This window comes from Panthera pardus, unplaced genomic scaffold (assembly GCF_024362965.1).
Source record: "Panthera pardus isolate Hobbes unplaced genomic scaffold, ASM2436296v1 HiC_scaffold_12, whole genome shotgun sequence".
Lineage (NCBI taxonomy): Eukaryota > Metazoa > Chordata > Mammalia > Carnivora > Felidae > Panthera > Panthera pardus.
The window spans coordinates 42,709,705-42,735,577 of NW_026526677.1; the positions used below are offsets into that span (position 1 = coordinate 42,709,705).

General features: G+C 32.3%; 1 protein-coding gene across 27 annotated transcripts in view; it reads left to right on the plus strand.

The window, feature by feature from the left end:
* SOX6 (SRY-box transcription factor 6) overlaps positions 1-25,873 on the plus strand; it is a 697,806-nt gene that overhangs the window by 277,636 nt on the left and 394,297 nt on the right. The window contains exon 1 of one of the 27 annotated variants that reach the window (XM_019456426.2): positions 4,491-4,659. The exons of the other annotated variants lie outside the window; for them this stretch is intronic. The gene's annotated coding sequence lies outside the window, so the exon portion shown is untranslated. Of the gene's footprint in view, positions 1-4,490; positions 4,660-25,873 lie in introns of those variants that run through there. 27 annotated transcript variants of the gene reach the window in all.

Genomic DNA, 25,873 nt, shown 5'->3' on the forward strand with positions numbered 1-25,873 from the left:
TTTTTTTTCCTGACAAAAAAAACCCATACAAAACCACAGCATAACTGGAGAGAGATGTACACTAAGGTACTAGCGTAGCGTTCAGAATCTGCAACATTTCTTGATGCAGCAACTGTGTGAGATACTTTCGTACACATGGTTATAATTATAAACACTTTTGTGTGAGATACTTCCGTACACATTGTTATAATTATAAACACTTTTTCTTTTCTAGTGTGGCAAATTAGTTAACTGTTTCATTTTTTAGTTTTTGCATTAGTAGAAAGGGACCCAATATTATCCAACCTTATTAGATGTTATGCGATATAAGGATCAGTATATGATTGAAAAATGTAATATACGTTTGACAGAACATTATGAGTGTAACTTTGTGCTTTATCCAAACAGACACCCCAAGGCAAATATAAACCATAATATTTAGATCAATATATATGCTATAGTTTATTTTTGGAATCATGCAGGATATATTTAGAAATTTTGGATTATATTTAAGCATGGAGGAGAAAAGAAAATAATCCACGATTTCACCTTATTATTTCATAATAAAAAAATCATGCTCTCGTAACATTATGCTATATTTTATTTCAGTATTTTATCTGTGTGTGTATGAGAAGAAAGAACATGTCTAGCTTGTTTACTGCTCTCTTTCCAGTGCCCAGAACAGTGCATGGCACATAGTAGGTACTTGAAAAATAGTTGAGTAAATGAAATTTTTTTTTCAAAATTGGTTCATACTATAGATATATTTTTATATTTAAGAAATCATTTTATTGTATTTTCCTATGTTTTTGGTTTTTGAAAACATGATTTTTAATCATGGTATTATATACCATCATATGGATGTACCGTAATTTGTTTTAGCATTATAGTATCAATTTTTAATGTTCACTATTATAATATGAAACTTTCACTAATATAACATGAAGTATAATATAATATGAAATATAAACATGAAAGTTAATTTATAAGGATATCTTCCATTTATTATTAAAGTGGTAAAATTTAAAAATTGGTTGAAAAACCTTTTATGATTATAGAATCACAGCAAATATCATCACTTCCTTCCTTCAAGTGTTTGCTTAGATGTCATTTTCTCAGTGAGGTCTACCTTGAGAACCCTATGTTAATTAATTAAATTAATTAATTTTTAATTGAAATATGGTTGACATCTAATAGCATATTAGTTTCAGGTGTGCAACATACTGATTTAACCATCATATACATTATGAACTGCTTACCTGGTAAGTGTAGTTACCTTCTGTCACAATGCAAAGTTACTATAATATTATTGAGTATATTCTCTATGCTGTATTTTCATCCCTGTGACTTATTTTATAACTTGAAGTTATAACCCTGTTACACCCATCCCCCCACCCCCTCACTTCTGGCAACCACTAGTTTGTTCTTTATATGTATGAGTCTATTTTCCTTTTGTTGTTGTTACTGTTGTTTGTTTGTGCATTTGTTCATTTGTTTTGTTTTTTAGATTCCACATATAAGTGAAATCATATGGTATCTGTCTCTGTCTGATTTATTTCACTTACCATAATACCTTCTAGATTCATCCATGTTGTCAAGAATGGCAAGATTTCATTCTTTATGCGTGTGTGTGTGTGTATCTTGGCTATTGTAAGTAATGCTGCAATATATCTTCTTGAATTAGTGGGGTTTTTTTCGAGTAAATACCTAGAAAAGTGATCACTCTATTTTAAAATTGTCACCCTCCAAACATTCCTAATCTCCCTAATGCCACGCTATTTGTTTCTATAGCCTTTATAAACTTTTAACACACTATATGATTTGTATATCTATTAAATTTATTTGCCATCTTTCCCGTATACTTCTTGGAATATAAGATCTACATAGCAGAGGAGTTTTGACTACTTTAGTCACTCATATTCCCCAGTGTCTTGAACAATGCCTAGAATATAGTAAGTACTCAACAGTATTTGTTGAATGCATTTATTGAAATTAAAAAGATGCAAGTGTCCATTTTTAAAGTCAAGAATCAATCCTTTTTTTCTTCACACAGGTAACTTTAATCAACCAATTTGTATACCTGCTAAGGACTTCTGTCTTCTGAATGTTAATAGGTACACATTATCCAGTTAAATGAAATCATAACACTTGACTGAATCTTAGACTATGTTGGATACAGTCTAAATGTCTTGCAACAAATGCCCTAAGCTTTTGCTGCTTGAAGTCACACTGAACTGTAGTTTTAGGGAGATTTCTGGATGAAAAATATCACCAGTGTCGATGCAAATGAACCATTTCCTCATGTAAACCTCCTTCTGGTAAGACTTTTAAGGTTTGTGTCTGACCTAGGAAAACTCAGGTTAACCTGATTATTTACTCATATTTTGGGATGATTTTACCTTATTCTGCCCCAACTGTTATTGGTCCTATTCCTGAAATTTTCTTAGGAAAGACATTTTACAAACTTCTGTTATTACTTTCAATGTATATGGTTTATACTTAAAGAAAATAAAACAAAACAGTTTTTAATTATAAAAACTTGGGGAGGAAGTAGTTTTTAATTATAATCTTTATAAAATACTATATATTAATAATCTATTACATTTATATGGCATTTATAGTTTCAAAGATTTTTAATAAATATGATCTTGTTTAGTTATCTGAATGATCCTAGACATGGAAGGTGTGGCTTATTATATGTATTTAGGGACTGAGGCAGAAAACTGTTAAGAGACGGAATCTAGATCACAAATCTAGGAGTTGATAGAGGCCGTGAGAAATCCAAGTCTTTGGAGTTCTACTAGTCCAATATTATTTTTCTTTTACTTAAACCTTCTCTCCATGTCAAATAATCATTGTTCTGTTGGCCTTTCTTAATAGGTTCCATGAAAATAAAAGCAAATGATTAGAATTAATTTTTTTTTTTCACTTTATTTTACCTAATGTACTATTCCACTTTTCAAGGACTTTTCTTTAGGTTTCCCTAGTTCTTTTTTCATAGTCATTATCTTTAATTTTTGTTATTTGAGCATAGTTGACAAACAATATTGCATTAATTTCAGGTATACAGCATAGTGACTCAACAACTCTATACATTATGCTATGCTCCACACAAATGTAGCTGCCATCTGTCACCCTACAACACCATTACAAAATCATTGACTGTGTTCCTTATGCTGTACCTTTTATTCCCATGACTTATTCATTCTGTAAGTGGGGGCCTGTATCTCCCACTCACCTTCACCCATTTTGCCCATCCCCTTGTCCCCCATAGTCATTATCTTTTTCTTTATTCTGACTACAAACATGAACTTTGGTAGCAGTTTGTGAAACCAGTGGCTGCCAGGTCCATCTAGTAGCTAGTTGTTCATTTCACATCTCTAGATGTGAGTAGGCAAGTTCTGTTCTATAGTAACAGGCGCAGAGCTGATTGGTAGAGGTCCACTGAGATGGGAACAGCCTTAGAAGAAAGTGAATATAACAGGCAAAATGCATTAGCCAAAAGATTGGACAGTGAACACCACCAGGTCCATGTATGTAGAAGACAGGCATAAAACAGGAGATTAAAGTGTTTCATAAGGTAGACAAAGAAAGAAAAGTCTGGGGCAAGTGGTAGTTAGAGCATAGGTGGACTATACCAATACCTATACCTGTAAGTCACAATAAGGCCATAGACACCAAGGGTAGTTAAAGGACAGATTGCCATTTCTGAGTCAATTGCAAGTGAAAGGTTACCATGATCATGTAAGGGTCATGGTCTTAGATGAATTGGTATATTTAAATACAGGAAAACAATGTAGAATCCAAGTTATTAGAGTCAAAACAAAAGATCAAAGCAACTAGTAGCAGGAGTAACTGATTTCATTCTGAGTCCGAAAGGATTGTGTTGGAGCCTCCTTTAGAGGAGGTCAGAAATGGTCTTAGAGCAGTGGCTCTCAAACTTTTAGTTTACCTAAGAATCACCTGGGGTGCTTCAGATTTCTAAGGTGGAGCCCAGGTGTCTATATTTTTAACAAGTGCCCAGATTATTCTGATGCAAGCATTTATAGATCACATTTTGAGAAAATTTCCATAAAGCCTGAGATGGTACTTATTGTAGGATAAGGGATCAAGCATTATAATTGTTGAGAGAGGAAGCAGTTAGGACCTGAAAGTTAGACCTTTTTACTAACATTTTTACTAAGAGAAAAATAGATCTCCTAGCCCAAAGCTGATGTGTATTTATCTGCATGTAAGTAAAGCAGAAAACACAGGCTTATATGCACTGAACTGGTGTTGTTGTAAGTCTATTATATTTCTCTCTTCATGTATCTTGTTCCTTGTCTTTATGACCTGAGTGCTTTTGTAATATCTAACACAAAGATTTATACCTTTTAGTGTATGAAAGGAAGGCTCATTGTTCTTTTGTGCCTAATCTGAACTGTCCCTCATTTTTATTTTCCATTTGTTATCTGCACAATTGAATTTCACCCTTTTCTTCCTGCTTCATAAATTGATTAGCTTGAGTTGGGCAGACTGCTGTAATGCTAAGGGTTAACCAGAAGAGAATTACAAATGAACTATCTAGAAAGTTGATTATTAATCCAGCTAGAGAAGAAATATCCTTTTACTTAGCGAGAATGAGTATCCGAAGAGCTGATAACATTGCTCAGGCCGGGAGGTGGAATATGGCAGAGCTTGGTAAGTAAAACAAAACTTGGAATTAATCTTTTCTACTCATTTTTTTTTTTAAAAGCATGTAGAATATTGACATGTTTGAACAGTTTAATATGAATTTACAAGTTGCCAGAACAAATCTGAAAAGTTCCAAATGTGTTTGTTAATGAGTTCTCTACCTAGACTATCAGTAAAAGTTAACTGAAAAGTATTTACCTAAGTAGATAAATATATTTAATTTTGAATATTTATAAAAATACACGATTAGATTTGTGATTAAGAACAAGGAAGTGGGCATGGAGGAATGACTACTAAAACAATTGGAGTCCAAACCTCAAACTGAAGAATCGAGTGACAAGCTTGTTTTTTCACAAGAGCGAATTCTTAGGTATGAAAATATAATTTAAAATATAATATTCACATAAAATTCAGTGACCTATTTTCCAGACTTCTAGGTAACAAAAACTGTCATAAGTTCTCTTATTTCCTGGGTCCTAGCATGCATTTCATCGTGATGTTTCATTTAAGGTCCTTTCTAAAGACAGCTTTTATTGTATTTGTGAATTGGAAGGAAAGAGAAATGAGAGGATCTGTGCTATTTGTACAAAGAAAATTAAGTGAAAAGATAAGATTTTAATAATGTTCCTGCATCAAAGACTGCTTCTCCTGTTGTAGAAGAAATTTTGATGTTAATATGCAATTCTATAAGATTGAAGTTTGCATGAATTACTCAATATTACAAAAATGAGCCTTTTAAACATAGTATGGATGGTACTGAATATTATTGCAGCTTTAGGCAACCATAAATAATTTCAGTGTAGCATTGTATTTAGGAGAAATTAACAAACTTACTGAGCTTACCATATATTTTAATTGTGCATCATCAAATGCAGGATTTTAACCTTTTCTTTAAGGGTATTTCTTTAATGGCAATAAAAAGGCCTCAAATTAACATTTTGTTATTTAATGCTTAAATGAGCACAGAAAGAGTGTGTCTAAGATTGAATATAGATTCAATATTTGAAATATATAATATACATATATATACATGCATGTATTTGTGTGTGTGTGTTTGCGAATATATGTAGTATATGCATTCAAAACACCAGAACACTATTTGGCCATATATGGCCATAAGCTTTTTCTTAGTTCCAATGTTCTGGCCCATATTTAGGATTGAGAATATAAAACACAATAAGTGAAATAATGAAGACAATAGTTCAAATTTATTGAGCTTTTGTGTGGTAAATGCTATATTAAATGCTTTATCTCATTTAATCTTCATATTAACTCTGTGGATGTTGGAAAGCCACAAGGATTACAGTGTATGATAAAACAAAAGAGAAGCTAATTGAAGAGCCTCTAACATCTGATGCTATAAGTCTAGAAAATAAAGGCTCAGGAAACCAAGTGTATATAAGAAGGGAGATTCTTTAATTCCGTGTGCTTGTCATTCTCAAAGTTGGAATATTTAATATGAACCTGGGGAAGAAGAGGAGAAGGAAATGAAGTGGTGAATTCTTAGCATTTGGTAATTCCTTTAAAACATTTTATTATGAAAATTACAGTCATACAAAAAGGAATAAAATGTAGGTTAAAATATCTATATATTTGTAAGAAGTAAAACCTTTCCAATACAGTGGAAGCCTCCTGTGAACTGTTTCTCAATTTAATATCTTCCTCTCTTTGTGCCATAGGTTCACTCTTTTGAATTTGGTGTTTATCATCCCCATGTTTTTCTTTATACCTATACTTAAATTCCATGTTCATTATATAGGAGGAAAAACTCCACTTACCATTCGTTGAGATCCAAGAAAAAGATCTTTTCTTGGCTTATTATTATACTTTAGTTAAAACAAAAAATTATTATAATATTCAAAGCTCCTGCACAATCTGGCCCCTGCAAAAACCTTTGCAATGGTTCTTCCTAATTCAGCTTGCTGTTACGGTCTACACCCTCTATGTTTTTCCTGCTCCGAGGTCTTCACTGTAATGCTGTCTTCTCAACTGGAATACACTTCTTCCCACTCTATCAGAATGTGCTTCAGGTCCCTGTTTAAATGTCATTTCTTCAGGGAAGTCTTCTCTGATCCTTCCAATTCAAATCTTGTCTGCCTGCAAAGATCTTGCTTCCCATTCTAGTTTATTTCAAAGCAGATATTGCAGTTTTAAATTATGTATTTATTTGTGCGATTTTTTAAAAAAAAATGTCTGTCCTTCTGGACTGGTCTGTTTTGTTCTCAGACATCTACCTTAGCATTTAGCACACATGGCCTTGTACATGACAAGCATTCAACAGATATTTGCTGTTATTAAGGAGAGGAATGTAGTGAATGAGAAAGTAGAAGAAAGGGAGATTGAGAGAAAGAAGGAAACTTACATAAAAATGGAGTTTGTTGTTTAGTTTGTATATACTGTTTTGGTAAAATTATGCAATCTAATGCTAGCAAAGGGGTGAGGGAGGTGGTGGGGACCCTTTTGCTTTTTTCTATCTAGCTGCAGAACATTTGACAGTTTTCTCCATTATTGGTGCTTATTTTTCACTTTGCCTTCTCATTCTGGGAAATCTCCATTCCTGGATGCAAGAACTGAGCTTTCAAATTATGAACTTATAGAGCAGCCCCAGTGGCTATAATCTTAATGTGGAAACACTATAATGGGCTCTAAAAATCTGGAAAAATTTAGGACATACAGTTGAGAAAATATATCTGATACATTCACATAGGAAACCCCTAAGGTCACTTGTAAGAGTTACAAGGTGGGTAACTATAACTAAAATATTAAAAGTGGTGATAGTTGCTATAATATTGTTAGGCAGTCTGATTTTTAAGGAGAATATATAAAAGGTTATAAAAATTAGAAAAAAAAAAAAAAGCCCATCTGAGAGGAGGGCTGGGGTTTCCAAAATATCAGAACACACTTAACGTTGTACTCTATGTAAATCTTTGCTGGCATTTGTATTTAAAGTCCAAGGCTACAAGATTATGCCGAAATGTTGTTTTTTGGTTGGTGGTGTGGGAAAAGGAGGTAAAAGAGAGGATACAAAAAAGAGAATTTAATTAAAATGTCTTAGTGTTAAAAGGATAGAATTTATGGAGTGCTTCATTTGTGGTCATGGAAGGTTCCATTATTATTAATAACATTGTACCTTACATTTTTATTATACTTTATACTTTCATGTGAACTTTTTCACATACTATCTTATACAATTCTTAGAGTAAAACTGTGATATACTTAAAGTAGGGATCTTATTAACTTTGTTTCATAGCTAGTAAAACTGGGACAGAAATCAGATAGGAACTTGGACTAAAACTTAAAAAAAAATCATAGGTATAGTTTTCTAGGCCAGACTATATTTGCTCTACTTTCACCCCTCCAAAAAGATTTTGACTGGAGGGTACTTCTATAAGGACCCTCCTTAGAAGGACCAGGATCAATTAGGTGGATGTCCTCTATAGGTTTTCCAGACTTAAACATTTTTTTTTCTAATTTCCTAGAGATGCAGAATAGTTAACAATCTCCAGAAAATGGAACTGAGACGGTTAAGTGCATATAACAGACACACTGCTAAGCCTATTCTAAATTAAGGCTTATGAATGAAGCTTAATGGGGCTAGTTCTTGCCTGATATCTTAGGGGTTCAAAAATAAAGAGAAATAGGTGTGAACTTAGAGAAATGAAGTACTATAATTTGGAGTGAATGAATGATAGCTCGTGTGATCAAGCAGAGGGGACAAGCTCATTGGGTGGCAACCTAAGTCACATGAACTCAGGATGAATACATTCTGGTGCCCATTTAAAAGATTTTTTTTTCAAAGAAATAGTGGAATACAATGTATATGTTGCACATATACATGTGTGCAGGCAAGTGGAAGGATAGTTATTTGAAGACCAATGCCAGGAGTATATGTAATGATTAGCCAAGAAGGCTGTGTGCTGTGTTAGAGAAAAAGCCAAATCTTATATTTTTAAATTGGACCAATAGTCTGGTTGCAGAGAAATTCAACTTTTCACTATTTCTAGGGCAGTTGGCAGAAGCTTCTCATAGGTTAAAAGAACCAGACGTATTTACCCTGAATAACATAAGTTTTAAGAGACTCCAATAGCTGCCTGAAATGGCTACAGCGCTGCATAGGGAGAGTGTATACTCTGGAGGGTCAAACCTGAGTTAGTGAAAGTCACAAGGAGCCAGAGTCACAGGAATGGCAGAAGAAACACTTTGTAACAGTTACAGTTGTCTAAAAATGGAATGGGCTTCCTTGCTGAGGTAGTAAAGGCCTTGTTTCTAAAAAGGAATTGGGGAGAAAGATTCAACTGTTGAATTAAACAAGGTATTTTAGAATTGAAGTTTAAAAGAAGATCTCGTCTATGTATCAACTGGCTAAGAAAAGGAGGAGAGTCAACAGCATAAGGGACAAAGACATATTCCTTGATTATGTGAAGAAAGAATGAAGTTCATAAAGGCCAGATTTACTTTCCTCAGTCATGCTTACTTTAGTATGTGAATAAGAAAATTGGTGTATTTTTATCTGGTGGCAGCCATTTGATGCCTGAAATTACCCCAAAGAAAAACTTTAGACTTCACTTGCCATCCCCAAACCTCAGAAAAATTGACATAAGAGAATGAGAATGTATTATGAGGGGGAAAAAGAAATCAGTTTGTTTCTTCATTGGTTCCGGATCTGGAGAAAAAGAATTTAACCTCGAGGAGAACAGATTTAAAAATAACACTAAATTCATTTACTTATACTTAAAAGGCTCCTGAGCTTCTGGTACACTGACAAGATAAGGGATCATGTTTTTAAGCATCTCAGAGATTTTCTGTTATTTCAATTTCTCCTTAGTGAGGTTTTACATTCTTATTAAAAAAATTAAAAATATTTTAAAATTATACAAGTAAACCATGAATACTTTCTTATTGTGGAATAGTGCCCGGCATACAGCAGGAAATTATTAAATATTCAATAAATAATTATTGGCAAGAAAAATGTAAAGGAAATTTTCCTTAATGTCTCTCCCCACCCTAAGTTCTATTTCTCTTCCCAAACATCATTGCTCTCCTTAATTTGGTTTGTATTCTTCCAGACCTCTTTCTATATGATCACATACAACTATACACAATTACATAGAAGTATTCAGTTTTATTTTGTGTGAGGTAATACTTCTCCCTTTTACACATATTATATTTTACATATCCTTTTTTCATTAAAATTACAACTTAGACCTCTGTCAATTTATATAGCTTTACCTTATTTTCTTCTATGTAGTATATTATACTATGTTATATTGTTATATTGACAGTCATCTGAGTTAGTTCCAATTTAAATATTCTCAGTTGAAATTTTAGGTATTTAAAACTTAGAGGATGGCAAAACTTGACTGTGTTCTTAAATATGTAAATGGGAATAGAAAATTTCTATTTGGTAGGGTTTTGAGAATTAAAGACATTGTAGGCAGAAGTATTCTGAATATGCAAAGGCATGGAGGAGTGATTAAATGGTGTCATTTAATCATTCTTTAATGCAATACAAGAAGTTTTTATTATCAGGATATTTGGTAGTGAGAAAAGGGCACTTAATTAACCCATTTAAAATTGAGTGGGAGTTACAACTATAAACTCTGGATAAAACTCAAAAAACAACTATCTGAAGATACTGGAGAGCAACCAAAACAAGCTAAATCTTGAGGCGAGATAGCATTTGGAAGAAAGGAGGAAGGATTATGGGGTAAGGTGGTCATTTTTAAGGTTTCCAGCATGAAGGTAGGCCCTTGTCTGTGCCAGGCTAATAAAACTCCAATAGAAAAATCAAGAGTCTTTTTGGCCTGGAGAACCAGAACAGACTTTGGGGCAACCACAGCTACTGAGAAGTGAGGAGGTAATTCTGGAAAAGAAAGAGCCACAGAAAGGGAACCCCAAATTCTATGTATAAACTTTGCCCCAGTCTCTGATCCCCAAACAATTCATGCACATGACAGGCTTTAAGAAGCCCAGGTAAGCCTAAAAGAACTAAACAGATATTTGAGCTGTTTCCCACTGCAGTAAGATGGAATATGCAATTTGGGTCTAAGCAAGTAAGCTTCTTGCTAAAACAAACTCAAGTGACACTCTTTAGAGAATTATAAAAGAATCTGGTTTCCATGACATAATGGTTATGGTATCTAAGATATAATACAAAATTACTCAGCACATGAAGAATCAGAAAAGTGTGGAAAAAAATAGGGCATTTTATCAGAAAGAGAGAGAAATTACAAAAAGAACCAAATAGGAACTTAAAACTGAAAAATATAGTATCTGTAATAAGAAAATAACTTGATGGGCCAGTCAGTAAAGATCACAGAGGAAAAAGTCAGTGAAATTGAAAATACATCAACAGAAATTATTCAATTCAAAGAACATAAAAAAATTGGAAATGAAATTAATACAAGATTAGGGATATGTGGAACAATATTATAAGATCTAACGTATATAAGTCCCAGGAAAAAAGGAGAGCAATATCAGGGCAGAAAAAACACTTGAAGAAATAATTGCCCAAATTTCACAAATTTGTTGAAAGATATAAATTTACAGATTTAAGAAGTTGGTGAACCCCAAGCAGGAGAAATGCAAAGAAAAGTGCACCTAGGCACTTTATAATAAACTACCAAAAACAAGAAAAATTTATAGGTAAAGTTTATTTATTTAGTTTTTTGTAAGGAGTAAAAAAAAAATAAAAATAGAACACAGCTCATGAATAGCAGGAATGAAAGAAGAATTATCACTACAAAATTCTAGAGATTAAATACAATAAAGAAATGTTATGAAAATCTTTATGCCTAAAGAATTTTAGTGCTTAGATGAAACGGATAATTCCTTGAAAAATACAACCTATTAAAATTGACACAAGATGAAACAGAAAACATAAATAGCACCTTAGCTATAAAATAAATTGAAATTTTTAATTAAAAAAATAGAACTTTCTATTGAAAACTACAGACCCAAATTGTTTCACTGGTTGAATTGTATCAAACATTTAAGAAATAATGCCAATCTTACATGAACTTTTTTCAAAAAATGGAGGAAGGGAGAACAATTCCTACCTCATGAGGACAGCATAATCCAATTACTAAACCTAAAAAATATAATAAAAAAGGAAAATTTTAGATTTATATTCTTCATGGTCATAGATGCAAAAAAATTTTAATGAAACATCAACAAATTAAATCCAGAAATATAAAAAGGGAATAGTATATCATGATCAAGTAGGGTTTAGCCCAGGAATGCAAGGTTGAGTTAACATTTAGAAAATCTTATCATATTAACATAATAGATGAGAAATAGAATATGATCACTTCAATAAATATAGAAAAAATACGTGACAATACCCATTCATAATTAAAAACTCTCAGCAAACTAGTAATAGAAAGTAACTTCCTAAATTTGAAAAATGCATCTTTGAAAAACTTAAACCTAACAAACATCATATCTAATAGTGAAATACTTAATGCTTTTTTTTTCCATGATAGAGAGCAAGATAATTAAAGCCCATGCTCTTTCATCTTGTTTGGCATTGTGTCAGAGGTCCTAACCATTGTAATGAGGCAAGGAAATGAAACAGCATAAAAATATGAAAGGAAAAAAGTAGAACTGTCTCTAATATGCACCTTTGGCAAGGTCACATAATACAAGGTCTTTTATATTTTAGTATACTAAGTGGATGGAGATAAAAATTTCAAGGTAAACAATGGGAAGAATGATTTTATTTTGACTCAATTAAAAAAATTAAAACTATAATTAATGAAAATAAGTATATAATTGGCAGCATTTTATTTGTAATTCTAAATGTGCATTAATTCTTAGAAGAAGGAATTAATTGCACGTTTTAAAAAAATTTTTTTAAGTTTATATTTATTTTTGAGGGGGGGGGAGGGACAAAGAGAGAGAGACACACACACAGAATACAAAGCAGGATCCAGGTTCTGAGCTGTCAACACAGAGCCCAATGCAGAGCTTGAACCCCGAACTGTGAGATCATGACCTGAGCCAAAGTCTGACGCTTAACTGACTGAACCACCCAGGCACCCCAACTGCATGTTTTTTAAGAGTAATTTTTCACATCAGATATTGTGATAGCACCATCACTTTTAATATTGTGGTACCATTATAACAAGTGGGGGTTATTTTTGCAAAGAAAATTTCCTAAGGACTTTGCTTTATCTTTTTATTTTTGTTATATTATTTTTAAATGTTTATTTATTTTGAGAGAGAGAGAGAGAGCAGGGTAGGTGGAGAGAGAGAGAGAGAGAGAGAGAGAGAGAGAGAGAGAGAGGAAGAGAGAGAATACCAAGCAGGCTCCATGCTGTCAGTGCAGAGCCTGACATGGGGCCCAATCTCACAAACCATGAGATCATGACCTGAGCCGAAATCAAGAGTCAGACAGACACTAAACCGACTGAACCATTCAGGCTCCCCTGCTTTATTTTTTTATATTCAATTCATTATCTTTGAATAATCTACCGTGTCAACTGTTGTTCCTGCCAATTTTTGGCTCTTTGGTTTCTATACAGTCTCATTGCAAAGTCTTGATTTGTTAATTTTTTCTGTTCTCCAATGCTGTATTTCTTCTCTGATGAGCATCTTTGCAAGATTTGCAGTTTCACTTTGCAGTCACTACATATTTTTATTTTGAATATTATTTACATTATTCCACAATGAAATATTCATCTGTCGGCCAGCCTGATTCTCAAACTTAACTGAAAACAATTGGCAATTTCTAAAAGTATTCCTATTCTTAGGCTGCACTTAAACCAATTAAATTAATCTTAGGGAATGGGACCTAGAAATCACTATTTTTTAAAGGCTGCATGTGTTTTCAATGTGCAGACACATTTGAAACAACTGAGGGGCGCCTGGGTGGTTCGGTCGGTTAAGCGTCCGACTTCGGCTCAGGTCACGATCCCACGGTCCGTGAGTTCGAGCCCCGCGTCAGGCTCTGTGCTGACAGCTCAGAGCCTGGAGCCTGTTTCAGATTCTGTGCCTCCCTCTCTCTCTGCCCCTCCCCTGTTCATGCTCTGTCTCTCTCTGTCTCAAAAATAAATAAACGTTAAAAAAAAAAATTAAAAAAAAAAAAGAAAAAAGAAACAACTGAGCACACATTATCAAAGATAATGAAGAAATTGACCCAAATGGGTGAGATACATGTTAAATAAATTTGTGAGGGATGTTTGAGTGAAGATTAATTTTATAAATATTAAGTCATTGATAGTCATTAGAGAGCGTTTTTATTTTTGGTGCCTTTTGCTTCCTGTATAATTTTGGAGTTTCATATGATGAATATTTGGATAATGAGAGTAGTGAGAGAATCTCCTATATTTATTGAATGCCGAGTATGTTTGGGCTAGGAATACAGTGGTGAATTAAATGTATGTTATTCCTTTCTCTAAACATTGACAGTCTAAGGAAGAGGAAACATTAAGTAAATATTTAACTATAAGATAATAAATATCATGAAGGGAAAAGGAGACCTAAACTGGTTTGTGATCAAGGATGGTGACTATGTATTAGTGATTAGTGATTAATACCAAGACCTAAAAGATGAGTAGAAATAATTTGGTGAAGAGGAGAGCTAACAGGGAACAGAATTTTTTGAGGACCATAAAATGAGAAAAATCTTGTAAGCTCTGGGAACAGAAATCGGGCAAAGATGACTAAAGAACAATCAACAGAGAATAAAGATCAAGTCTTAAGTCTAAAGTTATTAAGTGTATTTGACTGTCAGAAGATGAGATTAGAAAGATGCTTTGGAATTAGATGTTAATAGGAATTTGGAATTTCTTCTGTAGGTTATGAGGAAATGACAAAGTAGATTATTTTCTTCCAAGATTTTATTTAAATTCAAGTTAGTTAACATACAACATATAGTATAGTGTTTGTTTCAGGAGTAGAATTTAGTGATTCATCACTTACATATAATACCCAGTGCTCATCACAAGTGTCCTCCTTTATGCTCATCACCCATTTAGCCCAACCCCCTCCTCCCCTCCAGCAACCCTCTGTTCTCTATAGTTAAGAGTTTCTTATTGTTTGCCTCCCTCTCTGTTTTTCTCTTATTTTTCCTTTCCTTCTCCTATTTTCATCTGTTTTGTTTCTTAAATTCCACATATGTGTGAAATCATAGTGTCTTTCTCTGACTGACTTATTTCACTTAGCATAATACACTCTAGCTCCATCCACATCACTGCAAATGGCAAGATTTCATTCTTTTTGATGGCTGAGTAATATTCCATTGTATACATATACCATAGCTTCTTCATCCATTCATCAGTTGATGGGAATCTGGGCTCTTTTTATAATTTGGCTCTTGTTGATAATGCTGCTATAAACATTGAGGGATATGTGCCCCTTTGAATCAGTATTTTTGTATCTTTTAGTTAAATACCTAGTAGTGTAATTGCTGGGTCCTAGGATAGTTCTATTTTTTAACTTTTTGAGGAACCTCCATACTGTTTTCCAGAGTGGCTGCACCAGTTTTTATTCCCATCAGCAGTGTAAGAGGGTTCCCCTCTCTCTGCATCCTTGCCAACATCTGTTGTTTCCTGAGTTGTTAATTTTTTGCCATTCTGACAGGTGTGAAGTGATATCTCACTGTGATCTTGATTTGTATTTCCCTGATGATGAGTGATGTTGAGCACTTTTTCATGTGTCTGTCAGCCATTTGTAGGTCTTCTTTGAAAAAATGTCTGTTTATGTCTTCTACCCCTTTCTTAACTGGATTATTTGTTTTCTGGGTGTTGAATTTGGTAAGTTCTTTATAGATTGGAAATAACAAAGGTTTTTAAGCAGGAGAGTGACATGATCAGATTTAATGTCTTAGGACTATAATTCAGGTAGAAAAAAAAAAAAGATTTCCCAATGTGGCATCTTCAACTTAGAATTTGAAAAGTAAACTTTTCTATGTTTTGCTTTTCCTGCATTGCATTAAAATTATTAAAGTAGAATGGATTTTTGCCTCCAACTATCATTATTACCCTATTCCCCAAGCTAAATGCAAAACCATGTGTATGAGGACAAAAAAAAATCTCCACCATCATTCCTTAAGAGCTAAATGTATACCAATATAAGCAGAGTCTTCCTATGAGTTTTTGAGTTTGCCAAAGATAGCTTTGAAATAAGGTCAGGAGCTTGAGAGCTGCATACTGAAGGGACTGATCCCAGAGAACAACATGGCTCCAGACATCACACATCTCTGAAGATATTGAAGTGGCCTAATGTGGTTACTTTGACAGCAGCAAACATGAAACAGTCCTTTCAGTTTGAATGACTAATAGCTAGTATGACAGTAAGTGGGAGAGAAAAAAATTCAAAATTTTAATTAAGTGATGTTCTACATACTTTTCTCCTTTGGACTCATTTCAGTCACAAATGCTAAAGCAGTTGCCTGAAATTTCCACAGCATTAGTTAATTCAAAGGAGCAGAAAATGAATCAGTACCAGAAACTTATTTATTATGCCATTCTTTCCTTTAAACACCATGGTAAAGTCAGTATCTCTTGTGATCACAGGAGTTTGTATTTCTAAGACTTGGGTGTATCCAATTTAAAAGTTGATTAACATATATCCAAACATAATAATACAGTTATTTGTTTTATTTTTCTTTACCTTTCTGTTTACTGAAAGTAACCAGTGATGGAAATATTTAATATTATATTTACTTGTATATTTAAGTGATAGAAATAAGACATGAAAATACTGACACTACTGAGAGAAAGCTTTTTTGTGTGTTTTCAAACAAATTGTTATAATTTACACGTATGATTTAGACCTACCCTCCTTTATTACAAAATATGAATGCCTCTTGTATTAATAGTGTCCATTGCCTATAGCCCACTGAAAATTGGAGTCCAAGAAATGAAATAGTCACAGCTGAATCAGATCAAGCACCAATTAGATCTGGAGATACCAAGTTTTAGGTGAAATTATGGAAAGAGTTAACTGAATATTAATTGGAAGTGGGGAAGCACGTAATTAAATCCCAGTCCTGATTTTGCTATAGATTAACTGTGCAACTGTGTTTAATTTAGTCCATCTCAGATCTGTATTAGCACTCTACTATTATTGAGTTATTACTGCTGCTAATAAGACCAATACAAGTAATTGAGAGTTTCCAGTGTCCCAGTGCTTTGGTCCTATTTGTTCTACTTTTCTCTTTCTAAAGCTCTAGGTTAGGGGAAAAAACAGTAAAGTGATATATATTTCTGGAGAAGAAGCACTTTTTCTACATAAAACAGTCCTCCAAAATCTGCTATACAGCTTTCTGGCATGTTTTCTGCTAGTTGTATGTGGTATTCAGTGGGACAGTTCCAAAGAGATATACACTGTAGATCAGAAAGAAAAAATTTGCCATAGGTTCATTCTGATAATTTAATTTGCTTTTTGTGCTGCTTGCGACCTTTTCTTTCTTTCTTTTCAGCTATGCAGAGTCCGTGACTACTAGTAATAGCTAAATTTGCCCAGAGGATTCTAATTTCTATTTCAGAAGGTAAAAAAGTGCATTTCACTTTTGAGTATGCTTCTTGAAAATTTTCCCCTTTATCAGTTTATTTTGTTCTTTTCCTAGAGTTGTTTAAACATTTTTTTAACCTAAAAATGAGGGTGTGTCAGAATTGTTGCAAGCAACGATAGAGGTAATCATATGTGGTTCTTGTTATAAGCTTTGTGTTGATATTGACTGCTATTTAAAATAGTACCTCTAAGGTGAATCTTTTAGTATTTTTCTTTTTCAAGTGAGCTTATTCTCAACATTTAATCATTTTTCACACCAGTCATATTCTTGTAATACCGTCAATGTCCTAGGATCAATGTAAGGTATTTGAACAAGGGGCTCAATATAGTATGAGTTATTTCCTCTATTACACATTCGTATATTTCTTAGATTTCTAAAGACTGTCTCTTTAAGCAACCAACATTAGTTTTACAATTTACTTGTATGTTCTGATTTCCTAAATAGTTTATTGTTTAGAAAATATAGAAACAGTAATGAAGAATATGTTTAAAATCACCATTACCAGAGATAGAGCGCCTGGTAAAATTTTGGTATAATGTCTACATAGTTGAGGTTATATCATATCTAGTTTTGAGTTATAATTTTTAAGTTGAATTTCTTAACAGCTTGTCTTGATGGCTCAGAGTTATCATTATGAACATCTGATTCCTGAGCTACTCCTTGAGATGAGGGTTTGTTAAGGCTACTTATCTCTATATTGAGTGGCCCCTAAAGTGCTGTACTTCTTTGAGTTCTTGTGTCTGCATTTTGGGTTTCCTGCCTTTGACTTTGTTTCCAGACTGTAAGTTGTCATTTCTCTGTAATCGACGTATTTGCCTCCAGTAATACTACCTCTCCTTCTATACTCCTAGAAGCTGCTATTTCTATTCAGCTATGGGCTGATAAGAAGAGAGAGAAAATTAACATTTTATAGTTATTTTTTGTTATACAGCACTTCGTGCAGATGCTTTCACATGAATTATTGCTATTTATCACAAGTTTTTACATTATTCTTGGTTTGGGGCACCTGGGTGGCTCAGTAGGTTCAGTGTTCGACTCTTGATTTCGATTCAGGTCATGATCTCACGGTTTGTGAGATCAAGCCTGGTGCCGGGCTCTGTGCTGACGATGAGGAGCCTGCTTGGGATTCTCTCTCTCTCTCTCTCTCTCTCCCTCTCTCTCTCTAGCTCTCAAAATAAATAAATAAGCATTAAAAATTGTTATTGGTTCAATGTTTATTCATATAACAAAGAGTCATTTATTGAGCACTTACTACATGCCAGGCTCTGCGCTAAGAACTTTATATATACCATGTCAGTTGAGTTTATTCCTGCAGTATTCCAGAGAGGTGGACTATTTTACAGAAAAAATACCTAGTGTCAGAGAAGTTGAGTAACTTGCCCAAGATCATACTACTAGTAAGTAGTAGAGTCAGGATTTGAAGACGTGCCCCTGAAATAATTAAAAGTGCTATAATTATGTCTGAAGTAAGACTCAATAGATTCTGAGCTCAGGCTCCTTTAAATAAGTAAATAAGCTGTAGTGTATTACCTTGAGACATCTGTTTTGGGTTTTGCTTAGTTTCTAATTCTCCTCATTGCTCTATAATAGGGATGTTGCTATACAAGGGATCTATTGAGCAATGTAGTGATTCAAGTGTGGAAAAGTGTCTAAGCAATTCAATATTCAAGCCAAATTAGTCCTAACAGAACGAAGTTAACAAATATCTACCAAGGAAAGGACAATTCTTATGATTGTTAAATAAGACTGTTTTTCATAATTCATAGAATCAAGAGTGTATTCTTTGCTAGATTTCCTCTATCAAAAGTACTGATTTATGAAATTACGTAAGAGTTAATTTAGCAATTAGCCAAAACACCATTGTATTGATTGTCCATAGCTATACTTCTTGGGGGAACAGGTTTTAATCTCAATGTGTGTGTGTGTGTGTGTGTGTGTATATATATATATACATATATATATATACGTATATATATATATATGTATATATATATATACGTATATATATATATATATATATAAATTATACATGAACTGAAGGGGTCATTTCAAGGAGCAGAAAACCTCAATTAGAATTTTTAATGGTAGTTAAGAGGTTAAGTGGTGGTTAATAACTTGGTCTTTAAAGTTTATCTGCCTAGTATAATCTTGCACAAGTTAATTTCTCTGTGCCTAGTTTCTCATATGTAAATTGGGGATAGTGATAATAATACATAATAATACTCATATTTGGGTGGTTTATTTTAGGACTAAATAGGTTAATATATGTCAAGCAATTAGAATCATGCTTATTGCATAAGTGCTTTACAAGTGTTAGCTATTGTTACTTTAAATTTTTAACCATTTTCCAAATCTTAGAGTTCTGTAAAAACTGCTAATAATCTTAAGTCTTTGCCTATCAAAATGTTTTATTTTTCACTTTACAAATAACCTAATAATGTTTTCTATCATTCCCTTTCTCCTTCCTTAAGACTTTCCCTGAACTTGATAATGACCTTCTGATGAACTCTGTAACTTCATTTTAGATCCATTTTTTGGACCTAAGCATCAAAACATCTAAAGTTGCTGTATTTTATTTAGAATGGACACAAACTTCATGTGAGGTATCCAATATAGCATCTCTTTACCTTCAGAAAATTTTACTCCCAAGTTGTGAAGTTTTCTCTGCTTTGAAAATATGATACATTGGGCAAATAGGGTAACATTGCAGTTCAGCTGCTGACTTGAGGGTTGAATGTGCGTTAGTATCCAATAACAAGAGGACTCCTTGTTTATTTGCTATTTTATTTAAAAAAAAAAGTTGCAAATGGCAATTTACTCTTTTACCCAACCCACCCACCCCTGCTACGGTGTGCATGTGCATGAGAAAGATAAAAGCCATGTTTTCTTCGTGGAAGGGTGTGGAGGTAGAGGATGATTTCAAATTAGAAATAATGACAGTAATTGAGGCTTCTAATGAAGATACTGTGGCCACCAAAGGACAGAGGGGAGACACTAACTTCTGAAGCTGAGGTATTTGATTGAACATGTAGATTGTTCTTTATGTGTTTAGGTGCCAAGTATGTTGTTATTTAAGAGCTGAAGACTGTGTTTGAGAAAGGTGTTTATTGGATGGCTTAATGATGGTTTGGAGGGAAGCAGCCCTGAAATATCTAGAAAACCTGCAATAAGTAAAAAATAACATTTTGATAGGCAAAGACTTTTGCTTTTCTTTTATAATAATTAACTGTGAGACTTAGCTTATTGTAATGGTCATTTATTATTTTGGATAATTAACACTGGCTTAGAGAAAAAAATACCAGACTTTGATTAGAATGCCTAATGCTTTTCTTATTACCTTAAAAAATTTTGTTCTGTTTTGTTCTAAAAAACAGCTTACAACTTTGTTATCCTCAGGTGATTTTATTTCTCAATATTTATTTTGAAAAGTCTGGCATTGTGCCTGTGTGTGCCTCTGTGTGTGTTTGTATGTATGTGTGTATTTGGATTGGAGGAGGAGATGAGAGAAGGTGAAATTTGAAGAGAATGGAAAGTCAGTGAAAGTTAGTGTAAAGGATTGGAGATCTTTGTACTCAAAAATAAAACATTTAAAGCATCTTTTCTCTCTTAGAGGGAAAAATGAAACTGACCATATTATGCATATTTCCATGAAGAATGTGTATAAATCTCATATGCAAAATTATAAGAAGAAGCAAACTATCTAAGAGAGGGAAGAAAACATATATGACTTAAAAAATTGTAGCAGAGGTAAAGAGAGACTTTTTTTGAATATATTTTTAAACACAGTGTCCAATTTGGATAAAGTGTTAACAGAGCAGGCCAGCCCATTTATAGATTACAACACTTTAATTTTCTCAATGTTACAAAGTGTTGATTTTGATAAAGAATTTGTTGATGCTATATCAGCTTTTCCATGTGGGGAAGTGCTACTGGTTGATTAGTTAGACTTGAGGCTCAGCCAAAATTCAGAAGTTTGGTCCCCAGTTTTTCTGGCCTTCTGAATAAGAAAAAAGCTACTAAGTTTTCCTGAGCCTTGATTCCCTATGAAGGAAATTCTTCATTATTAAGGATGTCAGTTCTTTTCTCTTCATCTTCTTCCTTTAAAAAAAATTATCTTTTTGTCTCTTGTTATTACCATCTTCATCTATCTTTAATTAGGTAGATGCTAATTTTGGAGGTACTCCAGGGTTTATATTAGCTTAGTCGTATGAAAATTTTTTACATTTGTATCAACCTTTTTTTTTTTCACTGTAATTTTCAAGTCAAAGACTCAATTTTTTTTTTTTTTTTTTTTTTTTTTTTTGACTAGAAGTTTAAAGCTGAGGAGGCTAAACCTTGGTGAAACTAATTGAGTTGCTCAAGATCACATAGTCAAAAATCCAAGTATTTAGGAATCTGGGCAAGGACTTTTGTTAATGCCACACTGCCAAATAATTGACCCTTATGCTTTTTTTTTTTTGTCTTGCCTTATTGATGACCAGTGTCTGCATGTTTGTTTTTAATATTCTGCTTAACCATTTGCAATTATCTTATTTTACTATGTCTACCTATCTATCAGTAGGTGGACACATATCAAGGAGATTTGCCTGATTGCTTTGTAGGGCTCATTTGCAGCTCAATATAGTACATTTACGAGATTTTATAATTTGAAGTAAAATTTCTGATTGCATAAAATATCCTAATACATTTATGAGATTTGCTTTTAGTAGAAAAACTGTCATATCTTTTTGTGTCTGTTTTGACAGTAAGAAGGCAGTATGTTATTTTTCGCTTTTCCAGAAATTATAGGCTCATTAAACAATTAGAATGGGGAAAAGGGTAAAATATAGTCTTCCTGACTGCTTTTTTTTTTTTTCTGATTAAAAAACCTAACAGTGATTATTGGAGAAAATTTGGAAAATATACAAAGAAAATTCCATAACGACATCTAGAGTTATCTCAAAATGCTTAAACTGATTATATCCTTGAAATTTATTTACTTAGACACACACATATGTATATATTTAAATGGTATCGTATTGCACATGCTGTTTTGGAAGATGCTTTTTAAAAGTTAATGTTTCATGGTCATTTTTCTCATGTCATTAAATATTCTTCTCCTACATCTTTTTTTTTTTTAAATAAACTTTATTATTTACTTCAAAAATAACAGATATCACATATATGAAATTTAGGAAGCACATACAAAAATAAAGAAAAAGAAGAAAAACTGCATTCCTAGTGTCTAGTTATAATCATTATAAATATCAAGTTGTATATATATCCAGTATTAAAATTGTATGTCTTTTTCTTTCTCTGTTTATATCTATATGTCCCTTTAAGACAAAAGTAGAATCATATGGTAACAATTACTTTATGATCTGCTTTTTTATTTAACAGTATATCATATCACTTACAGTTTCCCATGATACACTATTCTTTTACCTCATCATTTTTAATGGTTGAATACTATTCTATTTGTGGGCATTTCAAAATTTAGTTGATCATCTCTAGTTAAGGTTTGTGATTTTTCTACTATTATTAAGAACATTGCAGTAACCTCCTTTGTAGCTTAATCTTTGCACACATGTCTGATGATTTCTTTAGTTCAAATTCTTAGAAATGAATGTGAATTGGGGGTAATCACTTTTTAAAAGCATTGAATCCATATTGCCAGAATAACCTCCAGAATATATGAACCAGTTTACTCTTACGAGCAGTGTCTGAGAATACTTATTTTGTCACATTCATGCTTATACATAGTATTGTTATCATTTTCAACCATTGCCAATATGACAGAAAATGGCAGTTTATTTTTAGTATAATTTATATTTCTTTGATTAGTAGTGAAATGGAATATTTTTTCATTTGTTTTTTGTTCATTTGCATTTCTTTTTTTTCTTTCTTCTCTTCCCTTCCCCTTCCTTTCTTTTCTTTTCCTTTCCTTCCTTTTTTCTCTTTATTTTCCTCCTTCCTTCCTCCTTCCAAACTTCCTTCCCTTCTTCCTTCCCTCCTTCCTCCCATCCTTTTCTCCTTCCTTCTCCCCCACCCCGCTTTTTTTTCTTTCTTAATAAATTTCTTGTTCATATCCTTTGAGAAGTAGCATAGATTTTGGAGTCTGACTGTTGGTGACACAGTTTGAATCTTGGCTCTACCTTCACTACTTATCAGCTCTGTAACCTTGGGTGTTTACTTAATCTCTCAATGTGTGTTTTCTTATCTGTAAAAGTTTCCTATATGTCGTAGGGTTGTGCAAGGCTCAAGTGAATGATATATATAAAATATTTATAACTGTCCAGCACAAAGTAATGCACGTTATTCTAATGGGAAGTTAATTTTTATTCATTTGTAAGAGGTTTTTATGTTCTAAAAATATTAACCCTTTTTATGTATGATGTAGGTATTTTTCCAATCTTTTCATTTTGTCTTCAATTAAAATTTTTAGAAAATCAAGTTTCTCATAAAATCTAAAGTTTTATTTTTCTCCTTTTGAATTTCTTCTTCTGGTATCATTTTTAGACATGTTTTTCCCACTCAACATTATGTAAATATTTACATATATTTTGTTATGGCATTATCATAGTATTTATTTTTTATACTTTTAGTTTTTTAATTCACCTGAAACTTATTTTGTTGTGTGATATGCAATTAGGATGTAAAGAACCAATTGTCCCAACAATATGAGTCATATAATCCATCTTTAAAACACTACAATTATTGGGGCACCTGGGTGGCTCAGTTGGTTGAGCGGCTGACTTCAGCTCAGGTCATGATCTCGCAGTCTGTGAGTTTGAGCCCTGCATCGGGCTGTGTGCTGGCAGCTCAGAGCCTGGAGCCTGCTTTGGATTCTGTGTCTCCCTCTCTCTCTGCCTCTCTCCCACTCATCTCTGTCTCTGTCGCTATAAAAAATAAATAAACATAAAAAAAAAACCCACTACCATTATCACAGACTAAATTCCTAGAGATATTTGGGTCTGTTTTTCAATTTCTTTTGCTAATAATAAATCTGGTTATTCATTTGGCACACTTTTAATTAGTGAGATTTTATAGATGTATAATATATTAATGATATTTATGTTATATAATCTCTCTAAAAGTAATATATTTTATCATATATTAAGTGTATAATATATTTATTTGTATATTGTATATTTATATTATCATATAATAGTTGTATATCATATATAAATATAAATATAAAATATATGTATTATATTTTTATAATTTACATATAAATTTATATCTTTATAAATTTATTTTAAAATTTAAATTTTATTTAAAATTATTAAAATTTATTTTAAATTTATATATATTTATATTTATATAATATATAATATTGTATTTAATTTTTTATAATTTATATGCAAGTTTATATCTATATATAAATGTATAAATTTATCTTAAAATTAAAATTTTATTTAAATTTATATTTATCTATAAATTTATATTTATTTATAAATTTATAAATTTTTTAAAATTAAAATTTTGTTTTAAATTTATATATAAATTTATACTTATATATAATATATAATAATTATAATATATAAATATATTATAAAATATGTTAAAAATATAAATATATTTATATATGTACTTATATATGATATATTTATATATACATATAATAACATATACATATGTATTTATATAATTATATATTTATATAATAAAGAGAATCTAGTAATAACATAGAAATATGTTTAAAATGATATATATTAAAGTATTAATTAATAATAATATATAGTTAACTTACTTTTTCAAATTATCTTGGTTGTTCTCAAGTATTTGTTTTCCCATATGAACTTTAGAATAATTTTATCACTCCCCCCCCCTGCAAAAAGCTCTGCTTGTGGTTTTTATAGAAGTATACTAAACTTGGGATCATATGATTTTTTAAACTGATGCATCGTATTTTAGTTTAAGGTTACATTTTTAATTTAACTAATCCACCATGCTTAGCACATACACTCAATGTAAATTCTTTTTTTTTAATTTTATATATTATTTTTTATTTGAGAGAGACAGAGTGGAGGAGAGGGGCAAAGGGAGAAGGGTAGAGGGAGAGAGAGAGAGAATCTTAAGCAGGTTCCATGCTCACAGCAGAGTCCGTGGCAGGGCTCAATACCATGACCTGAGCGGAAATCAAGAATCACTGACTGAACCACCCAGGCATCCCTACAAATTCTTGAATAAATGTCAAATGTGTTAATACTAACTGTTGGAAATTTAGGTGTTCTATCATAAGCAATACTTCAATGGACATTGAATATATAAATCTTGGACTACTACCATGATTGCTTCTGTGGAATCAATTCCTAGACATTTAAAATCTAGTTCAATGAGTTGTTTTTTTTTTTTTAATGATTTTGATATATTGCCAAGTTGCCTTCTAGAAAGGATGCACCAATTTACTCCCTTACAGTTTGAAACCATCCTGTCATGATCAGCTTCTTATTTGTCTTCCCATTGAAGTGCACTACCAGTATCTAATGAGTTTATATTTCATGGTAAAAGAAATATTTTTACTTTTTAAATGCTTGTCACATTAAACTTGCTGAATTTCTAGTAAAATACATATTTCCTCCACTATAAGATATTAAAACAACTGATGTAGATATAAATCCACAAGCTTGGGCAGAGTCACATGTGCAGGGAACCAGATAATAACAACCACAATAATAATAATAATATACCAGTAAATATTATTTTAGGTTAATGTCT